Here is a 23,006-nt window from a genome sequence, read left to right on the forward strand (position 1 = left end):
GTTTAGGAACACACACCTCACAAATAATTTTTTAAAAGCATTTGAGCTAATTCAAAGGAAGAGTAAACTTCAGAGTGGTATGTTTCCTCTTTCATAAATTGCATTTAGAAAGGCAATGTTTTCCCCCAGTAGTAAGGATTTTGCTAAGTCAAATCATTGTCTTAAATTGGGAAAGAATTAATAGATTTGAAATGGGGGAAAACATCAGGGAAATCAGAATAGATTCTAAATCTCCTTTTGTTACTTTAAACACAGGGATTTGTTCTTCAGTGAATTGCTACTTGGTGAGAAGCCTGGGCACACACAGATGAGAATTCCATCGCATTAGAAGGAATGGAAGCGTTATATTTTTCATTGTAGAGGAAAATTTGTATATATACATATATAGGTGTGTGTATATAGATAGATCGATCGATAGATCAGCAGAGCATCAAAGCAAATCATGAAACATGATAGAATTTTTTTTTGTTAAGTGCCATGTCTTAAAACTCTTTTTTTTTTTTAAATCAGAAGATTATTATGGTAACAGCAAAAGGCCACCTATTCCATCTACCACTACAATTACCCTCTCCCTAGTCCCTCTCCCCGTCCCCCCCCGCCCCTCCCCCCCCCCCCCCCCCCCCCCCCCCCGCCTTAAACATCTCCCTCAGGAATATGCTTCTTTGACTCATTCTTGGGTAGGGAATACTTAACATGGGGGAAAGGCATAAGTATAGAGTATGGACTTGGCTTGGCTAGGAAGCAGTTAGATTGTTTCCAGTGTCTTTAAGCTGTAGCTGATTACTTTTCCCATTGGAATTACAGTATGTAGGATAGAGTAAAATAAGCCTATAGATTCAAATTTATTGTTTAAAAAAAGATTTCTAAATCTCAGTTAATTTTGGAGCCTTTTCCATACCTTGATAGATCAGTCAGTTATTTATTAAACATCTACTATGTGCTAGACTTTGGAAGTACACATAGAGTAAATTAAACAATCCTTACACATAAAGAGCTTGTATTCTAGTGGGGAAAACACTAAATACACACATGTGTATGTGTGTGTATATACAGATATTATATATATGTATACACACATATGTATATATATATGTATATATACAAGTATATACCAAAAAAGAGAATAAATACCAACTGATACGAAATAGTCAAATTGAGGGTAGTTTGAGAGGGAGGGCACTAGCATTGGGGAAAATCAAGGAAAGATTTTATGCAGAAGGTGGTGCTTGAGCTGCATCTTAATTTAAGAGAGGTTTCTATACAGCTTGGGTGAGGAGGGAGTTTGTTCATTTTAGGGATGGGGGACACACAGCTAGTAGAGATAGAGGCATAGAGACAGAAGAAGCATCTTGTTTGAGGAACAGAAAGAAGGTTTTTGGCCAGTCGCAAAAAACACAGGAGAAAAATGTCAAATGTGGCTTAAAAATAGTTGAGGTCAGATTGTGAAGGGCTTTAAAAGTTAAAGAGAGTAGTTTATGTTTGATCCCATAGGCAATAGGGAGCCAGTGGAATTGATTGGGTCCAGAGTGACATGGTTGTATCTGCTTTTCAGGAAATCCCTTTGTGTAATGAGATTTGAGGCAGAAAGACCAATCCTCATCAGTTGCCTAAGGACCTGAACAAACTAACTGTGTGAATAGAGAGATAGTCAGATGTGAGAGATAGTAATGGCCAGATAAGGCAGTTGTTTGCATGGGGTGGGGATGGAGGGGGTGAGAGAAAGTGAAGAATAGAGGATAACTTTGAGTCAGGGAGATGGGAAGGATAGTGGTCCTTTTCAAAGGAAATTGTGAAGTTTGGAAGAGGTGAGAATTGGGCAGACAGCTGGGTGAAGATAATGAATTCCTTTTTGGATTTACTCATTTGGGCATGGAGAACCAGTTTGAAATGTCTAATAGACAATTAATAATGCAGGATTCAAGTTCAGGTGAGAAACTTGGGCTAGATATATAGACCTCATCAGCTCTCCTAATTTTAACTAATGAGAGAGAAGAGGGAGTAGGACAGAACTTGGAGTTATCTCCACAGTTCAGAGTCATGATTTTGAGTGGTGGTGCCAGGAAGGGAGACAAGGAACAAATGCTTAGTCATACTGGTAGGAAAGTAACTGGGAGAAGGTTTGCATCCTGAAGCTAAATCAGGAGATAAATTTGCATACGGTCATCTAGAATTTTTAATACTATTTAATGCTGTTAATTTCTTTAAAAAAATATTCTGGTTATCAAGTAAAAATTGCTTCAAGGAACAGTGATTCTTGTGAAGCATTTTTCAGCGAGGGGCATAGGTTTTGTGAGGTCAGTATACATACTTTAAACTGGACTTGGAATATTTTTTAAAAAGTGAATAATTGTTCTAGTTATATAATGTAGTCCTAGCTCTAAATTGATTAATAAAAGGCAAGCTTTTAAAATTTGAGCTTCTCTCACATGGCCCCTTAATGAATGATTATACTGAAGTAAAAGTACTAGAAGTTACCGTTCTCAAACTTTTGGTCTCCATTCTCCTGTTGTAAATGGCATAATTAATAGAGCCATGACATTTTGGTATAAGGTGTTAAGCACATTTTACTTGATGAAGATGTTTATTGATACAGAGGAACTTTTCATTTATGTGGCTTTTTGTCTTATTATATTGTTATTTATTAATTTGTTGTTTTTTTATTTTTTTAAATTTTTTTAATGCAATATATTTAGTTTTCAGCATTGATTTTCACAAGAGTTTGAATTACAAATTTTCTCCCCATTTTTGCCCTCCCCCCCCCACTCCAAGATGGCGTATATTCTGGTTGCCCTGTTCCCCAGTCAGCCCTCCCTTCTGTCACCCCACTCCCCTCCCATCCCCTTTTCTTTTCCTTTCTTGTAGGGCAAGATAAATTTCTATGCCCCACTGCCTGTGTATCTTATTTTCTAGTTGCATGCAAAAACTTTTGTTTTTGTTTTTGGAAATCTATTTTTAAAACTTTGAGTTCCAAATTCTCTCCCCTCTTCCCTTCCCATCCACCCTCCCTAAGAAGTCAAGCAATTCAACATGGGCCACATGCGTATCATTATGTATAACCCTTCCACAATACTCATGTTGTGAAAGACTAACTATATTTTGCTTCTTCCTAACCTATCTCCCTTTATTGAATTTTCTCCTTTGACCCTGTCACTTTTCGAAAGTGTTTGTTTTTGATTACGTCCACCCCTATCTGCCCTCCCTTCTATCATCCCCCCTTTTTTATCTTCTTCCTCCTTCTTTCCTGTGGGGTAAGATACCCAATTGAGTATGTATGGTATTCCCTCTTCAGGTTAAATCTGATGAGAGCAAGATTCACTCATTCCCCCTTACCTGCCTTCTCTTCTCTTCCTACACAACTGCTTTTTCTTGCCACTTTTATGCGAGATAATATACCCCATTCTATCTCTCCCTATCGCCCTCTCTCAATATATTCCTCTCTCATCCCTTAATTTGATTTTATTTCTTTTAGACATCTTCCCTTCATCTTCAACTCACCCTGTGCCCCCCCTCCATATATATATATATATACACACACACACACACACACACACAACTACATATATGCATACATATACACTCACATATATATATATATATACACATAAACATACACACACACACACACACACACACACACACACACATATATATATATATATATATATGCATATTCCCTTCAGCTACCCTAACACTGAGGTCTCATGAATCATACACATCATCTTTCCATGTAGGAATGTAAACAAAACAGTTCAACTTTAGTAAGTCCCTTGCAATTTCTTTTTCTTGTTCTTTTCCTTGATTATCTTTTCATGCTTCTCTTGATTCTTGTGTTTGAAAATCATATTTTCTATTCAGCTCTGGTCTTTTCACTGAGAAAGCTTGAAAGTCCTCTATTTTATTGAAAATCCATATTTTGCCTTGGAGCATGATACTCAGTTTTGCTGGGTAGGTGATTCTTGGTTTTAAACCTAGCTCCATTGACCTCCGGAATACCGTATTCCAAGCTCTTCGATCTCTTAATGTAGAAGCTGCTAGATCTTGGGTTATTCTGATTGTGTTTCCACAATACTCATACTGTTTCTTTCTGGCCGCTTGCAGTATTTTCTCCTTGATCTGGGAGCTCTGGAATTTGGCGACAATATTCCTAGGAGATTTATTTTTGGGATCTATTTGAGGAGGCGATTAGTGGATTCTTTCAATTTCTGTTTTGCCCTGTGGCTCTAGAATATCAGGGCAGTTCTCCTTAATAATTTCTTGAAAGATGATATCTAGGCTCTTTTTCTGATCATGGCTTTCAGGTAATCCAATAATTTTTAAATTGTGTCTCCTAGATCTATTTTCCAGGTCAGTGCTTTTTCCAATGAGATATTTCACATTGTCTTCCATTTTTTCATTCCTTTGGTTCTGTTTTATAATATCTTGATTTCTCATCAAGTCACTAGCTTCCACTTGCTCCAATCTAATTTTTAAGGTACTATTTTCTTCAGTGGTCTTTTGGATCTCCTTTTCCATTTGGCTAATTCTGCCTTTCAAGGCATTCTTCTCCCCATTGGCTTTTTGGAGCCCTTTTGCCATTTGAGTTAGTCTATTTTTTAAGGTGTTGTTTTCTTCAGTATATTTTTCAGTATTTTTTGGGGTCTTTAGCAAGTCATTGACTTGTTTTTCACGGTTTTCTTACATCCTTCTCATTTCTCTTCGCAATTTTTCCTCTACTTCTCTAACTTGCTTTTCCAAATCCTTTTTGAGCTCTTCCGTGGCCTGAGACCAGTTCACGTTTTTCTTGGAGGCTTTTGTTGTAGGCTCTTTGACTTTGTTGACTTCCTCTGGCTGTATGTTTTGGTCTTCTTTGTCACCAAAGAAAGATTCCAAAGTCTGAGACTGAATCTGGGTATGTTTTCGCTGGCTGGCCATGTTCCCAGCCAACTTACTTGACCCTTGAGTTTTTCAGCAGAGTATGACTGCTTGTAGAGTAAAGAGTTCTATGTTCCAAGCTTGGAGGGATGCGCCAGCTCTGCCACACCAGCACTTCTCCTTCCCCAAGAACTCCCAAGCCGGACTGGACTTAGATCTTCAGCAGGCTCTTCACTCCTGCTGTGATCCGCCTCTTAATTCCTCCCACCAGGTGGGCCTGGGGCCGCAAGCAACTGCAGCTGTACTTCTGTAGCTGCCCCACCTCCACTGCCCCGGGGGGCGGTGGCTGAACCGCAAACTCTATCTGCCTGTCCCCAGCAGCTTTTCCCACTAACCTTCTCTGTTGTCTTTGGTGTTTGTGGGTTGAGAAGTCTGGTAACTGCTGCAGCTCACTGATTCAGGGTGCTAGGGCCCGCTCTGCCCAGCTCCTGGTCTGGTTTGTCTGGGCGGCCTACGCTGGGCTCTGCTCCGCTCCCAGCTCTGTGTGCGAAAGACCTCACCTAGCAAACATTCAGGGTGGAGGAGCAGGCTGGGGCCCTGCTTCCCTCTGCTATTTTGTGGGTTCTGCAGTTCTAGAATTGGTTCAGAGCCATTTTTAATAGGTTTTTGGAGGGACTTGGCAGGGAGCTCACGCTAGTCCCTGCTTTCCAACTGCCATCTTGGCTCCGCCCCCTATTAATGTGTTCTTAATGAGGGATTTTCAGTTAAAAAACGAACAAGTTAATTTGCTGTATAAAGAAGAATTCGATGTATGGATTGTGAAGCCAAACTAAGGAGTATGACATTTTACATGTACATTTATTAATAATGTTTTTAATGTTCTATGTCAGAGATTCAGTAGGCATATGGAATGTAAATATAAAATACTAAAACTAATTCTACACTTCACAGGTGAAAAGGAATTTCATTATTTTATAGCTATACTTTGAGTCTTCCCTCTCTTCCTTCTTTTCTTATTCCTCTCTCCTGGTTTCTCTTTTCTCCCTCCCCTTCTCCTTTTTTTCTCTTTCTCTGCCTCCCTTATTCTTTCGTTTCCCTCTTTCTCTTCCCCTTATTCTTCCCTTTTCTCTCCCTCTCTCCCCCGTCATCCATCCAATTATAGACTTAGAGCAGATATAAATGCTTTATAGTAGAATTCTTTTTATTTTCTGTTGAGGAATTGAGTCACAAAGGTTTGGTGATTTGCTCATGGTATCAACAGGAAGCAAATACAATTCTTACAGCAAACTTGTGAAGTAGGCAGAATAAGTGATAGTGACCACTTTTTTCACATGAAGGAACTGAATTTAGATAAGTTAAATAAATGGCTTATCCAAGGTTACATTGTCAATTAATGACTGTATGGCCCTTTTTTCCCACTCCAAAGGAGTCTGGTGTTTTTCTTTACCTAGGAACCTAATCACATTTTTGAAGGTTATTTCAATGGAAGAAGATGCTTCAAGTTCTAAACAAAATTTTAAAGCACAGCTTGTTTGTAAGTTATGTTCCAAAATATTGGCAGCCCCCAACTTAAAAAGTTTGTAAATGTGTTGTTTGGAACATGTAATTAGAAATAATGCATTGCGGCAATTTACAGTTTTGCCAAATTATTTTACCTCTCAGAAACTTAATTTCCTTATCTGTTTAAAATGATTGTGGTACTTCAAAGACTCAATTTTAACTCTATGAACTGATAGTAATATTTAGTTCATCTTCCTTAGTGGAAAATCATGAGCAAAGAACTATGCAAATTTTTTAAAACTATATTTGGTAGGTTATTTCACAAACCTGTTACAACTTAGATAATTTTAGATAGTTCCTGTTGTCAGTTTAATTAGGTTGATCTTTTGGGTTGCTCTCGTAGTGTTTAAGAATCAGCAACATGTACATACCATCATGATGCAGATTTTGCTAAAAATCTTTGTAATATGTTCCACTGTCTTGACTTCTTAAGTTTTTTGTATTGTTCTTTCAGTGCCCATGGAATGAGATAAAGGGCAGGATGACCAAGTTTACCATGATGCTGCTGTTCCAGAGTATGTGTGTTCTCCCTTCTGAAAATGGCCCAGTTGGAGTGCTCCCAGGATAGCCCCCAATATGTTTAGTGCTACAGAAACTGAGTTAGAGCTGGCTGGCTGGTTGGCCCTTTTCCTGTAAAATGCACATACTTTCTTCATTACTGGATCTCTTTTAGCTGTCACGGTGGTGTCCTCCTGTTGTCTCCATCACTACTTGTAATATCTGTAGCTGCAGCTGCTCATCTGCTTCTCTTCATTTTTCTCTTTTGTAAAAGGCAGCACCATCCTTCCAGTCTTGTAGATGCATTATCCTTGACTCCTCACTTGCCCTCAACTCTACATAGCCAGTCAATTTGCAGATCTTGCCATTTTCACCTTCACAGCATCTCTACCATACACAGCTCTTTTGGATGATTCCAAGAGCCTCCTAACTGTTCTCCTTGCCTCAGTTGTTACCTTCCTCCAGTGAGTCCTGTATGCTGCTGCCAAAGTCATTGTCCTTAAACACAGATCTGACCATGTCACCTTCCTAATAATCAACTCCACTGGTTTCCTGTTGTGTTCTTCTGGGAAAACTATGATCCTTAGGTTGTCTCGGTACATCCTGTCTTTGAGATCAGTATGTTTTGCTTGCATAGGGAGCATATTTTCTTTGAATGTTTTTTGCTTTTCTTCATGTGTATTGTCTTTGACTTCTGTGTATTTGCATTCTTGCTCTGTTATTCTGTCTTTTGTTTCTTTGGTTTGTCTTGCCATTGGAGATTTTAGTTTTTTCTATTCTTATTATTTTTGCTTTTCAAGACACAAATTCTGCTCTATATTGTAAGAAGTCATTTACTAGATATGGAGGCCATATTTTCTTCTGTTGTTACTATTTTTCCCACTTGTCTGTTTATGTTTAAGGTCTTTGAGTTTTCTTCCTGAAATCTTCGGTAATTTCAGTCTTTTTTCCCCACTTATTTCCCTTTTCTCTCACTTCTGACGTCCTTCATTCTGATGTGGTTTCTTTGGTGGCTGGATCCCAAAGTGTCTCAGCCTCCTCTCACATTAGGCAATTTGCAGTTCACCAGCATAGGTCCTTGCCCCAACTGACTTTTGGATGGTCAAAACTGTCAACAGAATGCTGTGTTCTTTCTCAGGTTGGTTGTGTACTGCACAGGCTTCCCTGCTCGTGGTATCTTGTCATGGTGACCTGTCCCACTCCCCTACTTCCCCAGCCCTTTTTTGCACCCAGAATTCAGATCTTTGTAGCTTTGGTACTTCTCAATTTTGGGATTTTCTGGTACTTCAAGACCTTTGATACTATCAATTGTGAGGGTTTGTGAAAAATTATTTCAAAATTCGGTTGCCTGAAGAAGTTCATCATTGTATATCAATTTCATGATGACATGCTTGCCTGGGTTATTGATAATGGATGATGCTCTCATGCTTTCCCAGACACCAGTAGAGTGAAGCAAGGCTGAGGGCTTGTTCCCATGATTTTTTGAAAACAACATCAAGGGTCAGCTACCACACTGATGGTAACTTATTTAACTTGAAAAGAGTACAAGCCAAGAGTAAAGTAGGGGGAGAGTTGGTGCATGATTTTCTGTTTGCAGATGATTGTGCACTCAGTGCAGCCTCTGAAGCTGAGATGCAACAAAGCGTGAGCTGATTCTTTGCTGCTTACGCTAATTTTGGCCTAACGATTGATACCAAGAGAACACAGTTTCTCCAATAGCCAGCACCACGCCATCCACGTGTAGAACAATCAGTTACAGCAAATGGAGAGATTTTGTATACTACAGATAAGTGTGCTTACCTTGGCAGTATGCTTTTCGGGGATGTACAGAAAGATGATTGAGGTTGATGCATACATTGCGGGAGCTAGCTGGGAGACTCTGAAGGAAATTGTGGGAGAGAAGAGGTATTAGACTGCTTGTCAAACTGAAGGTCTACAGAGCCGTTGTGCTGACTTCATTGTTGTATGACTGTGAAACCTGGAGAGTATACCAGTGCCATGCCAGGAAACAGAAATGCTTCCATTTGAATTGTCTTAGGAAGATTCTGAAGATCATGTGGCAAGACAAGATACTGGACACTGAAATCTTTTCACAGGCAAAACTGCCAGGCGTTCAAACAGTACTACAGAGAGTGCAACTCCAGTGGATTGTCGCATTGTTCAAATGCCAAATGTACCTTTGCCTAAAAGACTATTTTACGGAGAACACATCCAAGACAGGTACACACACGGTCAGAAGAAGCGATACAAGAACACTCTCAAAGTCTCTCTGAAGAACTTTGGAATTGATTATGTCACAAGGAAGATGCTGGCAAAGGACTGATCTGCATAGTGTACTTGTATCAAAGAAGGCGTTGTGCTCTTTGAGCAAAGCAGAATTTCGGTAGCACAAAAGAAACGTGAGATGCGCAAATATAGAGACTTCTCCACTCCAAATGTTCATATGGACTATTTGTGCCCAACCCGTGGTAGCGCTATCTTAGCTCATATTGGTCCGGTCAGCCACAGTCAGACACATTGTACCTTGGTTCCAACATAGTGTTATCTTTTGGTCCTCTTCAAGAATGAAGGACAATAACCAACCAAACAGCTTCTGAGTTGTGGCCCCAGCAGCTTTTTACTCCGGAAGGGCTGTAGCCCAGATGTCCAGTCTGGACCTAGGGTCTTGGGAGAGGAGAGACCAAGGTGTTTAGATGGGTTTTGTTGGAATACTGTGTTGTGTCCTCAAAGCTGCTAGTGGCATGGAAGGTGGAGGAGGGGTGCTGAGCTCAGGGTCAGTAAGTGTCATTTCATGGGTTTTGATTTGTTTTATTTTTTACCTTCTTTTGGATTCTGGGTGCCCCAGACCATGGAAAGAGCCGAAATTACTTTATTTTGGATGTGTAATTTCTATTTTGGAGACATCTGAGAGGTCATAGGGATCAGAGAAGATGTCTAGTCCTCCATCTTGTTGCTCATGTGACCCAGAAAGTCCATTGGTTTCATGTTGCTTTAGGGTCCCATCAAAATTCCTTTTTACCTGGTGACATTCCTCTCTGTACTTGCTGTCTTCTTCATCAGAATGTAAACTTGCCTGTACTTGGGGTATCTGCTTGTCACAGTGAATAGAGTGTTGGAATTGAGAGGACTCGAGTGCAGTTGCCGCCGCAGACTAGATGTGTGACCCTGAGCAAATCACTTAACCTCTCAGAGCCTCAGTTTTCCCATCTGTAGGATTATTTTAAATTAACAAAGCCTCTATTAAGTGGTTACATTGTGCTAGGCACTGTGCTAAGCATAGTAAATAGAAATACTATCATAAAGAAAGATAGTTTCTGACCTCAAGGAACTTGTATTTCAGTGGGGGAAGACAACCCATAAAAGGCAGCTGAGGGAGAAGGTACCTGCATGGAGGAGTGAGGAGGGTGAGATAGAAAAGGGATCAGATTAGAGGTGAATGCCACTACTTCCTCCAAAGGGGGTTTTGAGCAGGAACCCCCAATCAGAAGGTGCTGTAGGCATAGAGGCGCTGCCAGCACAACTGGAGGATTTGGGGGGAGTGGAAAAGTAATGTAGAGAGTAAGGGGTCATGGGGGTGATAATAGCACCTATCTCCCAAGGTTTCTGTGAGAATCAAATGAGGTAATCTATGGGTGCTTTGCAAACCTTCAGGTGCTATACAAATGCTATATTTTATGATCATCTCCAGTTCTTAGCACAGTGTCTGATCCATAGTAAGTACTTAATCAATACATACTGATTTAAGTAAGCACAGGTCAGTCATGCATTCCTCCCCCCCAAACTTCAGTGGCCCCCAGGGCCTCCAGGATGGATTACAAATTCCTCTGTTTGGCATTCAAAACCTTACCCCCTCCTACTTTTCCTGTCTCCTTACACCGTAACTCCCCAATATATCTTCTTCAACCAATGACCACCGGCCTCCTGACTTTTCCATCTTTTGGCTCTGGGCATTTTTTCTGGCTCTCCCTTTCCTCCGTTTCGCCTACTGGTTTCTTTGGCTTCCTTTAAGGCCCATCTAAAACCCTGCCTTCTGCAGGAAGCCTTTCCCAACCCTTCTAAATTCTAGTTCCTTCCGTTTTAAAATTAATTTTCCATTTAACCTGTATATAGCTTGCTTTGTTTATATTTATTTACATGTTGTCCCTCTGTTAGACTGTAAACTCCTTGAGGACAAAGGTTGTTTTTAACCTTTCCTAGCCCTAGCACTTAGCATAGTGCTTGACTTATCACTGGCACCAAACAAGTGCTTTGTGACTGCTTGACTTAGTGAGTTGACTGTACTAGGTAATCAGATTATCTTTTCCTTCCACCCAGTGAACTAATTAGTGACAATGCATTATTAGATCTGGTCATTGAAACACAACTGTTCTTTTGTTGGTTGTTACTGAGTGGTCAGAGGTTGCTTCAGTGCATAGTCTTATTTTTATTTTAATCTATTTCTGAGTTCAGAAGGGAGAGAGTGGGAAGTGGGCCCAGATCTTTGATCTCATCTGTCTAGGTAAATCCTTGAGTGGAAATTCACTCCCTTAATGCAGAGAGTTGCCTGGAGCCACTGAGAGGTTACATGGCTAGTGGAAACAGGACTCTTGAACCTAGTTTTTTTTGACTCTGGGAAGGATATTCCATTCACTGTGCCATGATGCCTCTCATTTTTTAATATAATATGAGAAAAAGAGTCTCCCGTCCTCCCTCCCTCCTTCCTTACTTCATTCCTTTCCTTTCCTTTCCTTCCTGCCTTCTTTCCTTCCTTCCCTCCCTATATTAGTATCCAGATGGTAGGTATGTATCATTATCTACGTACTCATTTTAACATTCTTCTCTTCCTTTACCCCAGCCTCAACCCAAATATAAGCCCTTTAAGGGCAAGGGCCTGTGATTTATTTTATCTTTGCATCCCTGGGACCTTATGTTAGAATATTATGGACATAATAGGCAAGCTGAGTTGGACTGAATTTGTGCTTAACTTTCAAAGACTTTGTTCTCAGGTGTAATGGAACTGTCACAAGAAAATACTTAAAAATTTTGTATTAATATTTACTGTTAAGTTATATATAGAATGTTAAATGTTGTTCATGATTTACTAGTAAGGAGTAACTGATTTTCGTTTTGGAAATTTGTTCTTTTTCTAGTGTATCCTAGAATTTTCTGGAAAATTGATGTTCTGTAGGCCTGAAGGATTTACTTTTCTTCTGAAAGTTAGCAGTTCACTCCCTCTTCTCTGGTAAGATTTAACCCTTTATTTTAAATTTATTTCATGTCTGATATTTATTGTTTAGTATTTAAGACACAGTGTAGAACATATCCCTGATTCATTTTTTTAGTTTAACTGACTTTCTAAAATGAACACAGGTAATCAATAGCAGAGGCAGAGTTTGTATATACTTACCATATATAAATATTGTACAAACATTAATAGTGTTAATTTTTATGCTCTTAACTTTATATTCTGTTTAGTTTTCATTTGTCATCTTTGGGAACCTTGACTTGTATGCACACACACACATGCGCGCGCGCGCACACACACACACACACACACACACACACACACCCTCCCTGCCACTTCCTCACACCCAGGGAGTTGAAGTGGACAGTCGTGAAGAACTTTTCCACCTCTAAATTGTTTTGATTTACTGGTAATTTCTAGTCACAGAATTTAAGAGATTCATATCATAAGATGTGAGGCTGGGTTTCAATAAAGGAGCGGAATGAGGTAACTAGGCATTACTTTTTTTTTTTATTAATTTCTTTATTTATTTTTAGTTTATCACATACAGTTCTACATAGTTTTGAGTTCCAGATTTTCTCCCCTCCCTCCCCAAGACGGCATGGAATCTCATATAACTGTCATGTATAACTTTGCATTGAATTAATTTATGCACTAGTCAAGTTGTGGAGAAGAATTTTGACCAAAGGAATGAATCATGAGAAAGAAGAAACAGAACCAAAAAACAAACAAACAAAAAAAAAAAACAACCCACAAGAGAGAAGCAAAAAAGGCGAGCATGTAGTGCGCCTCGATCTGTATTCAAACTTCAGAGTTCTTTCTCTGGATGAAGACAGCATTCTCCATCTTGAGTCCCCTGGAGTTGTCCTTGCCCCTTAGGTTGCTGAGAAGAGCGCAGTATGTCAGGGTTGGTCCTCACGGGATCCATATATCTGTGGCTGTGCACAATGTTCTCCTGGCTCTGCTCCGCTCACTCAGCATTATGTCGTGTAGGTTTTTCCAGGTTGTTACGAAGTCTGCATCATCCCCATTTCTTATGATACAGTAGTGTTCCATCACCTTCATATACCACAGCTTGTTCAGCCATTCCCCAATTGATGGGCATCCCTTTGATTTCCAATTCTTGGCTACCACAAAAAGAGCTGCTATAAATATCCTTGTACATATGGGTCCTTTTCCTGCTTGTGTGATTTCTTTGGGATACAACCCTAGAAGTGGTATTGCTGGGTCAAAGGGTATGAACATATCTATAGCCCTTTGGGCATAGTTCCAAACTGCTCTCCAAAATGGCTGGATCAGCTCACAACTCCACCAGCAATGCAACAATGTTCCAATTTCCCCACATCCTTTCCAGCATTTATCATTTTCCTGTTTTGTTATTTTAGCCAATCTGACAGGAGAGATGTGGTATCTAAGAATTGTTTTGATTTGCATTTCTCTAATCAGTAGTGATCCAGAGCATTTTTTCATATGCCTACAGATGGCTTTAATTTCTTCCTCTGAAAACTGCCTGTTCATATCCTTTGACCATTTCTCAATTGGGGAATGGCTTGTATTCCTATATATTTGGCCTTAACTAGGCATTACTTTTATCAACAGTAGTATGGGCAAGAGTTTGGGAGGGAAATTCTTTTATTTTTCTATGACATGCTATCCTTGTTATTCAGTGTTAGCAAACAAAATATTATTTTAATTAGGGAAAAATCAAGTATGGGAATTCAAATAATTATGTAAATTTTAAATTTTCTTATATTGAACATAAGAATTTAAATATTTATGGATTGCTTTTCTGGAAGATGATTCTTTTATATATCAGTTGTTTTGAGGGCTGGGCAGGCTTGTTAACTTTTGTAAGAAGTTCTGTGCTGGACTCCTGTTATATGTTATATTGGTGACTTTGGTAATCGTAATGGAACTGTGAATTTCTATCAGTTTCCAGATGGAACTTTAATCTGGCTTCTGATTGAGCCTAGTGTCCTTGAAGAGTCTCTAAGCATCTGTTTTTGGAAGTACATTTGACATTATTCAAAATTTGTACCAAATTAAACCACCCTTGGGCTATAATTCAATTTTTCTTTATTGAGGAGTGTATTATCAACAGTTTATACAACAAAACAGTACTATATTCAATCAATTATTTATTTGTTTATTAACAGTCACTTAGAGTTTTTTATTGGATTACAAATGGATTTAAGAAAACTGATAATTTGAAGATTGCAGTTTATATATAAAATGAGACTATCAAGGAAATAGCTTATTTTTTAATTTTTCATTTTTATAAACTTAAAATCTACAATCTATTATTTTTTTTATCAAGACTTCAAATTCTAGCTTTTGGATTTTTACTAGTAAAACAGGTTTTTGAAAATTATTCTTTGTCTTATGGACCATAGAAATAAATTACATAAAAGAACAACATAATAACCTAAATTTGTTAAATTGCCATTGGCTTCTTAAAAGTCAAGTAATGTACTTATACTTTTTTTTTCCTTTTTCAAAAATTATTTATTTAATATTTTTAGTTTTCAGCATTGATTTCCACAGGAGTTTGAATTACAGATTTTCTCCCCATTTCTACCCTCCCCCCCACTCCAAGATGGCATATATTCTGATTGCCTCTTTCCCGAGTCAGCCCTCACTTCTGTCACCCCACTCCCCCCATCTCCTTTTCCCTTACTTTCTTGTAGGGCAAGATAGATTTCTATGCCCCATTGCCTATATATCTTATTTCCCAGTTGCATGCAAAAACAACTTTTTTTGTTTGAACATCTGCTTTTAAAACTTTGAGTTCCAAATTCTCTCCCCTCTTCCTTCCCCACTCACCCTCCCCAAGAAGGCAAGCAATTCAACATAGGTCACACATGTATCATTATGTAAAACCCTTCCACAATACTCATGTTGTGAAAGACTAACTGTATTTTGCTCCCTCCTATCCAGTCCCCCTCTGTTTGCTTTTGATTACCTCCTCCCCCTATCCACCCTCCCTTCTGTCATCCCCCTTTTTTATCCCCTTCCTCCTTCTTTCCTGAGGGGTAAGATATCCAATTGAGTGTGTATGGTATTCCCTCCTCAGGTCAAATCCAATGAGAGCAAGATTCACTCATTCCCTCTCACCTGTCCCCTCTTCCCTTCCCACAGAACTGCTTTTTCTTGCCACTTTTATGTGAGATAATTTACCCTCTTCTATCTCTCCCTTTCTCCCTCTCTCAATATATTCCTCTCTCATCCCGTATTTTGATTTTATTTTTTTAGATATCATCCCTTCATATTCAACTCACCCTGTGCCCACTGTCTATATATATGCATATTCCCTTCAGCTACTCTAATACTGAGGTCTCATGAATTACACACATCGTCTTTCCAAGTAGGAATGTAAACAAAACAGTTCAACTTTAGTAAGTTCCTTATGATTTCTCTTTCCTGTTTACCTTTTCATGCTTCTCTTGATTCTTGTTTTGAAAGTCAAATTTTCTATTCAGCTCTGGTCTTTTCACTGAGAAAGCTTGAAAGTCCTCTATTTTATTGAAGCTCCATATTTTGCCTTGGAGCATGATATTCAGTTTTGTTGGGTAGGTGATTCTTGGTTTTAATCCTAGTTACTTTGACCTACAGAATATCATATTGCAAGCCCTTTGATCCCTTAATGTAGAAGCTGCCAGATCTGGGGTTATTCTGATTGTGTTTCCACAATACTCAAATTGTTTCTTTCTGGCTGCTTGCCTTATTTTCTCCTTGATCTGGGAGCTCTGGAATTTGGCGACAATATTCCTAGGAGTTTTCTTTTTGTGATCTTTTTCAGGAGGTGATTAGTGGATTCCTTCAATTTCTATTTTACCCTCTGGCTCTAGAATATCAGGGCAGTTTTCCTTGATAATTTCTTGAAAGATGATATCTAGGCTCTTTTTCTGATCGTGGCTTTCAGGTAGTCCAGTAATTTTTAAATTGTGTCTCCTGGATCTATTTTCCAGGTCAGTAGTTTTTTCAATGAGATATTTCACATTGTCTTCCATTTTTTCATTCTTTGGTTCTGTTTTTATAATGTCTTGATTTTTCATCAAGTCACTAGCTTCCACTTGCTCCAATCTAATTTTTAAGGTAGTATTTTCTTCAGTGGTCTTTTGGACCTCCTTTTCCATTTGGCTAATTCTGCCTTTCAAGGCATTCTTCTCCTCATTGGCTTTTTGGAGCTCTTTTGCCATTTGAGTTAGTCTATTTTTTAAGGTGTTATTTTCCTCAGTATTTTGGGGGGTTTTCTTTAGCAAGTCATTGACTTGTTTTTCATGGTTTTCTCGTATCACTCTCATTTCTCTTCCCAATTTTTCCTCTACTTCTCTAACTTGCTTTTTCCTAATCCTTTTTGAGCTCTTACGTGGCCTGAGACCAGTTCATGTTTTCCTTGGAGGCTTTTGTTGTAGGCTCTTTGACTTTGTTGACTTCTTCTGACTGTAAGCTTTGGTCTTCTTTGTCACCAAAAAAAGATTCCAAAGTCTGAGTCTGAATCTGAGAGCGTTTTTGCTGCCTGTTCATGTTCCCAGCCAACTACTTGACCCTTGAGTTTTTTGTCGGGGTATGACTGCTTGTAGAGTAGACAGTACTTTGTCCCAAGCTTCAGGGGCTGCGCTGCTGTTTTCAGAGCTACTTCTACACAGCAAGCTCTGCCACACCAGCGCTCCTTCTTCCCCAAGAGCCGCCAACCAGGATTGTGGCCCAGATCCAGGCAGGGCAAAGTAGGCTTTGCACTCCAGCTCTAATCCACTGCTTAATTCCTCCCACCAGGTGGGCCTGGGCCAGAAGCAACTGAAACTGTATCTCTGGAAGCAGCTTCAGAGCTACGCCACCTCTGCCACCCCTGGGGAGGTGGCTGACCAGGAACTCCTTTCTCTCTGTCCCAGCAGCTTTTCCCACTAACCTTCTGTGTTGTCTTTGGCATTTGTGGGTTGAGAAGTCTAGTAACTGCCACAGCTCACTGATTCAGTGCACTATGCCTGTTCCACTGGGCTCCTTGTCTGGTTGGTCCTGCCGTGGCCCATGCTTGGCTGTGCTCCGCTTTGCTCCCGGCCCCGGGCAACAGACTCTTCCCAGAGACCATCCAGGCTGTCCTGGGCTGGAGCCCTGCTTCCCTTTACTATTTCATGGGTTCTGAAGCTCTGGAATTGTTTTCAGAGCCATTTTTATAGGTGTTTTGATGGACCTGGGGAGGGGAGCTTAAGCAAGTCCTTGCTTTCCAGCCGCCATCTTGGCTCTGCCCAAGTAACATACTTTCAAAAAAATTGTGTTTTATATGTGGGACTGGAAGTTTTCCCCAGCTTATGGAAACATTAGGGTAAAATGTTTGAATAAATGTTAAAGTTTTTCACAGAAGTTGTGAGATGACTAGTACTCTGCTCTTAGATGCCTGTGTCCCGATGGGGCAGGATGGAGTTTTGAAGAGCAAGATGACTTCGGCTCTGTCGACCCAGTAGAGCCTCCGTAGATCAATCGCACAGACATTCACAGAAGGGCCTTTGTATGTACACCTTGAGTTCTGTGGTTAGGACACATAATGATAAGTTATATATTTTGCTTTCAGATTAGACTTAGCTTCTCCACAGATTCTGATATGTTTATGTATGTTAGGGTTTGTTATGGCTTTATCCAAAAAATAATATTTCTATGATAGCGTTTTTTTGCATTCCTATTCTTCTCCTCCCTCTGCTTTCTTTCCCTCACCTTTTATTGGCATTCCTGCAAAATCTTATTTTGGCTTTTTTCTAATTTCACTGACTGTATTCTTAATGAAATTAGTGAAGATCTGCTACCATTTTATTTTACTTACATTTATAGGAATTTCCAGAGGAATCTAACCTGGTAGAGTGTTAAAAGACTGAGGAATGGAAAGAACAAAACCTAGGATCCTTTTAGCCTCCAAAAAACCCCAGGAGAACAAACCTACCCTACAAAATGTGGGGCCACCGATGAGACAAGGCTGAAAAGAGAACACAAAACCACCCTCAGATGTTGAGAGAAGCAGCAGGTTTTAAGAGGAAAAAATCAGCTAGTTTAGGGTAAAGCCAGTAGAAGAAAGGGGATAAAGACATTTTTCTGATTCTGAAGACCAGTACGAGGGATGGGATGCCTGTTGGTGTAGCGTACAGTGAGGAAGGTATTGGGGGAGAGAGCTGTGGTTTATTCTAGATATTGTTTCCACTTTGGGTTTTATTTAATAGTAACTTTTTATTCCATCCCATCTTCTGTTGCCTCCCCGTCATCCTCACCAGTTTACTACTCTACAGTCTCACCCTTTCTGCTGCCTGTTTCCCTGTTCCTTACAAACATGCCTGTGTCTCCCTTATCCTAACAATAGCCCCTTGCTTGCTCTGTCCCTGCTAGCTGCTGTCTTATGTCTCTCCTCCCATTAGCGACTAAGCTCCTGAAGAAGGCCATCCACAATCTGTGCCTCTACTTTCTTTTCTCTCACTCTCTTTTTAACTTACAGCTTTCTGGCTTCTGGCTTCATCATCCAAATGAAACACCCATCTCCAGAGTTATCAGTGATCTCTACAGTTTCCAGATGGAACGGCATTATGTCAATCCCCATCCTTCTTAACCCTTTCACAATCTTTGCCACTGTAGATCATCACCCTTTTCTCATTATATTGTTTTCTCCTAGTTCTCCTTATTCTTTCTCCATGTACCCTTGTTGATTCTTCACCCAGATCACCCCTACTAATTATGAGTATCCCCCAAGGCTCTGTCCTGACTTGGTGAGCTTATCAGTTTCCAAAAACTTAATATTAATCATCTCTGTGGACATGATGCTCAGATCTATATGTCTAGTCCTAACCTCTCTCTTGACTTCAGGTCTTGCATCTCCAGCTGCATATTGGACATCTCAAACTGCATGTTCCCTAGATATATTAAACCCACTATGTCCAAAACTGAGCCCATTATCTTCTCCCAAACCCTCTCCTCTTATGAACTTCCTAATTTCTGCCCAGGGCACCACCATTTTCACAGTAACTCAGGGTCATGAGGTTGACTCTTCACTCTTGCCCCACATATCTGATTATTTGCTAAATCCTGTCAATCCTACTTTTTTAATAACTTAAATACCATCTTTTCTTGGTGGAGGCCGCACACCTCCATTGCTGCATATGCCTCTGGGTTACTCTTCGTTCCTGATGTCTTTCGTTAGTCCTTCACATACTCCACTCATGTGCCGAATTGATCTTCATAAAGTACAAGTCCAGCCTGCACTTTCACTACCATTTCATTACCACCCTCACTCCACCCTGCCTGTCCTGACCTCTCATTCGGTCAACTTCAGAATCTCCCTATGACCCCCAGGATCAAATATAAAATCTTCTGTTTAGTCTTTTAAAGTCTTTATAACCTGGCCCCCTCCTGCCCTTCCTGCCTTATTAAACTTTCTTCCATGTACTCTCTGATCCCGCACCACTGGTCTCCACTAGATGCTCTGTCTCTGGACAATGCATTTTTACTGGCTGTCATTCATGGAATGCTTTCCCTCTTCCTCTCCCAGCTCTCCAGGCTCCCTTCAGGACCCAGTTAGAAATCATACCTTCTTCCTTAACCCCCCTTAAGGCTAGTGCCTTTCCTCTAAGATTATTTCCAGTCTTTTTCATATTTTGTTTGAATATGTAGTTGTTTACATGTTGTCTCCTCCATTAGACTGTGAGAACCTTGAGAGTAAGAACTGGTTTTTGCTTTTCTTTGGATGTTCAGTGATTAGTATTGTACTTTAACAAAATATTTGTTGACCTGACTTGACTTACTCAAATACTATCTATTATCAAAACAAAGAATTTTTTTAAACAAATAACTTGGTTGTGTGTGTTGTGTTTTGCATTTATATTGTCATAGATTTGCCTTTTTGATACCTGATTGCGCCCCAAAACAATTTCGGAGCATAGATTCCCAGAGGGGATAGTACCACCCCCTGAGGGATGCAGGAAGGTTGGGGGCGGGGTGCTGTACTAGCTTTGTGTGCAATTGAATAAAAATAAGGGGGTGACTGGTGGAAGCATAAGGAGAGAAGAGAAGAACATTTTGAAAAACCATTCATACGCATTTCATCTCTTATGTAACAGAGCTAAAATCATAGTGATTACGTTATTTTCCAAATAAACACAAAATGCAAGTTATTACCAATCAGTGGTTAAGTCTGTTGACAGGTCTTAACAAGCACATGTAGGCAGGTGAGTGTGCACATTATTGGGAAGTTCAGCATGCTCCTTTTTTGGAGCAGGAATATGTGTGTGTACTGACTTGTTTGCAATACCATACTATATGGTTACATGACTCAATATTGCATCATCAAAATTTTATTGCAGGGAAAAACCCACAAATTTACAAATTATTTAAGATGCATTTTTAAAATATATATATATATATATATATTTTATGTTTTTTGAAATTTTGCAAATTAAAAAAAAACTTTGAAGGGTTAAAGAAAGATTTTCAGAGGGGCACTGAGTAACTTTTTTTTAAAGTGACAGTAGGCCAAATAAATTTGGGAACCTTTGATTTCAGAGTAGCCTCCACTGCCATCTCTGAAGTGGATGACTGAAGCTGCAGCCCTTGTTCTCTACCTTTCTCCAGTTTCCTGTTTCTAACTGCCTGTTTGGCAATTGTGGAAAAGGGAATGTAGGCTTCTCTGACTGCAGAACTAGAAGGCACCTGCACTAAAATCCTTCCATTGGTGATTTGAGGAGGAGAACATTTTAAAGTATGTCTTCTAGGCTGTCTTTCTGTGCCATGTCTTGAAAACTCAATGTAGCAAAATTTCTTTCAGGTAGATTCCATTAATTTTCAATTTATGATAATTCTACGCAAACTAGGCTGAAATTTACCTTTGTGTGCTAGTTGCTTGAAGAAGAGATTTACTAAGGAAATTAGTATTGTAAACAATATTAAGAGAGACTTTAAAATGATATCTATATAAGACAACAGGTTTTAAAGATTATTTTTTTGCAAATGTATATAGCTACAAATAAATACATTTGTCTGTGTTCTTTTAGCAGTCCAGAAGGACTTTTATTTGGAAAAATTTCATTATAATCCGTATTGCTACATATTTACGTGTATATTTCTGTATATAAAACAATAAAACCACATTTCTTTAACTATGTTCTGTAATGCAGGGTTTTTGACTCAATTAGCACCTTTAATGGAATTTTAGAGACGAGACAAATTGATTTGATATACACAATAAAGGTATGTGACATGAGTATATATTTTCTTTATTAACAAAGGTGAATGAGTACCATAATAGTTTGAGAGAAGTTTTAAAATTGCTGTCCAACTGTCCTTGAAAAGGAACCAGGGATGGTTTTGCTTTTTTGGTTCTTGTTTTGGCATTAAATATATTGGATTCTTTGCTTTCTCGTTTGGGTCCGTCCTTTATTTGGATCTTCCAGTATACTTGTTTATTGTTAACTGCTACAAATCCAGAAACTTTTTCAAAGGGATAAAACAGATATAGCAGTCCAAGTAAGAGTTTTAGGAATAAAATATTAATATAGTATAAACCTGAATGGAAGAAGAATATAACTGTATCAAATTGATTGCCACTTTTAAAGAAGTTATACTTCTATTTTAAACAGCTTTCCATTTTATCTGAAATAAAGGAAGAATAATTCTTTTTTAATTATTACAATAACCAGTTCAATAAATAAGATTATTTTTGTTGCCTAGTCAAACTACTTATTGTGATAGTGCTTTGCTAATAGGCATACATCAAATTCTGTTGAACTAAAAAAAATACTCCATGAATAAATGAAGGAAAAATAAATATTTGTTTTTACTCTTGAATTAAATAAATTCATTGCTTATTATTTAGGACAGTGTTCTTGGTACTAAGAATATAGTTTTTGTTTTTCTTAAATATTGACCCTATCTTCAAGAAGCATACCATACAGTCTATGGGAGTGTGAGGGAAAATAAGATTAATTATAAAGAGAATGTGATAAGTCAGTAGGAAAGATGGCAGGAAAATTTTGTGAGCTTTATGGAGGTAGGGATCGCTTGTGCTCTGGTATGTGGGGAAGGCTTTGTGAAGATGTGATGCAATCTCTATTTTTGTTAAGCCATTCATGGAGTAATTGATTTGAATATGCTCCATATTAGAGCATTTTTAACTTTGGAGTATTTTATTACAGTATTTTTGACATAATTTGAATTTTGTGATTTAAATTCTTTAAATTTGCCAAGGAGAGGTAAAAGTGTCAAGAAATATTTTTTGAGTTGTGGAGAGTCAGGGGTTGCAATGATAATTCGTATTTACTACCAACATTGGGCTAGGTGTATAAAAACAAAGTGAAATAGTCCTTGCCCTGACAGAACTAGATAGTTATCTGTGTCTGTCCCCGTAGGTTCTTCCAGTGCCCATAAAAAAGAGAATCCAGAGACCCTTTGGGGCTTTGGCTGGACTGGAAGCAAGGAGCAGTGTTGAATGAGGATGGAGATGTAGGCTGGAGGCCAGATGTACAGAAGGTTAAATGCCAGAGTAATTTCTGTTAGAACCTGTAGATAAAGCAGGAGCCCCTAGACTTTACTGGGCAGAGGAGTAACCTGGTCAGACCATTGTTTTAGAAAATCATTTTAGCAGCCATGTGTAAGATAAATTGGAGCAGGGTGAGATGATTTAGGAAGCAGTGGTCTAGATGAGAGGCAGTGGCAGCTGTCTGTGCCAATGAGGGCAGAGGATAGAGATTGTAGAGGCAGAAATGGCAAGCTTAAGCTACTCAGGTATGTAGCGGTAAAAGAATGTGTTAAGGGGACACTGATGTGGCTGTGACACTGATGTGACTGCTGCCTTTGAGAGAAACAGGGGGATTAGGAAGATACAAGAGTTTTGGGGGAAGGGCAATGA

At 39.1% G+C, this 23,006-nt stretch overlaps 1 protein-coding gene across 6 annotated transcripts in view; it reads left to right on the forward strand.

The window, feature by feature from the left end:
- TBC1D5 (TBC1 domain family member 5) overlaps positions 1-23,006 on the forward strand; it is a 635,464-nt gene that overhangs the window by 108,004 nt on the left and 504,454 nt on the right. For 4 of the 6 annotated variants that reach the window (XM_036758387.1, XM_036758382.1, XM_036758381.1 and 1 more), the window contains one exon: positions 12,039-12,130. The gene's annotated coding sequence lies outside the window, so the exon portion shown is untranslated. Of the gene's footprint in view, positions 1-6,876; positions 6,927-12,038; positions 12,131-21,276; positions 21,350-23,006 lie in introns of those variants that run through there. The other 2 variants (XM_036758384.1, XM_036758383.1) reach the window with 2 other exon arrangements.

The sequence above is a fragment of the Trichosurus vulpecula genome, chromosome 5, assembly GCF_011100635.1.
Source record: "Trichosurus vulpecula isolate mTriVul1 chromosome 5, mTriVul1.pri, whole genome shotgun sequence".
Taxonomy (NCBI): Eukaryota; Metazoa; Chordata; class Mammalia; order Diprotodontia; family Phalangeridae; genus Trichosurus; species Trichosurus vulpecula.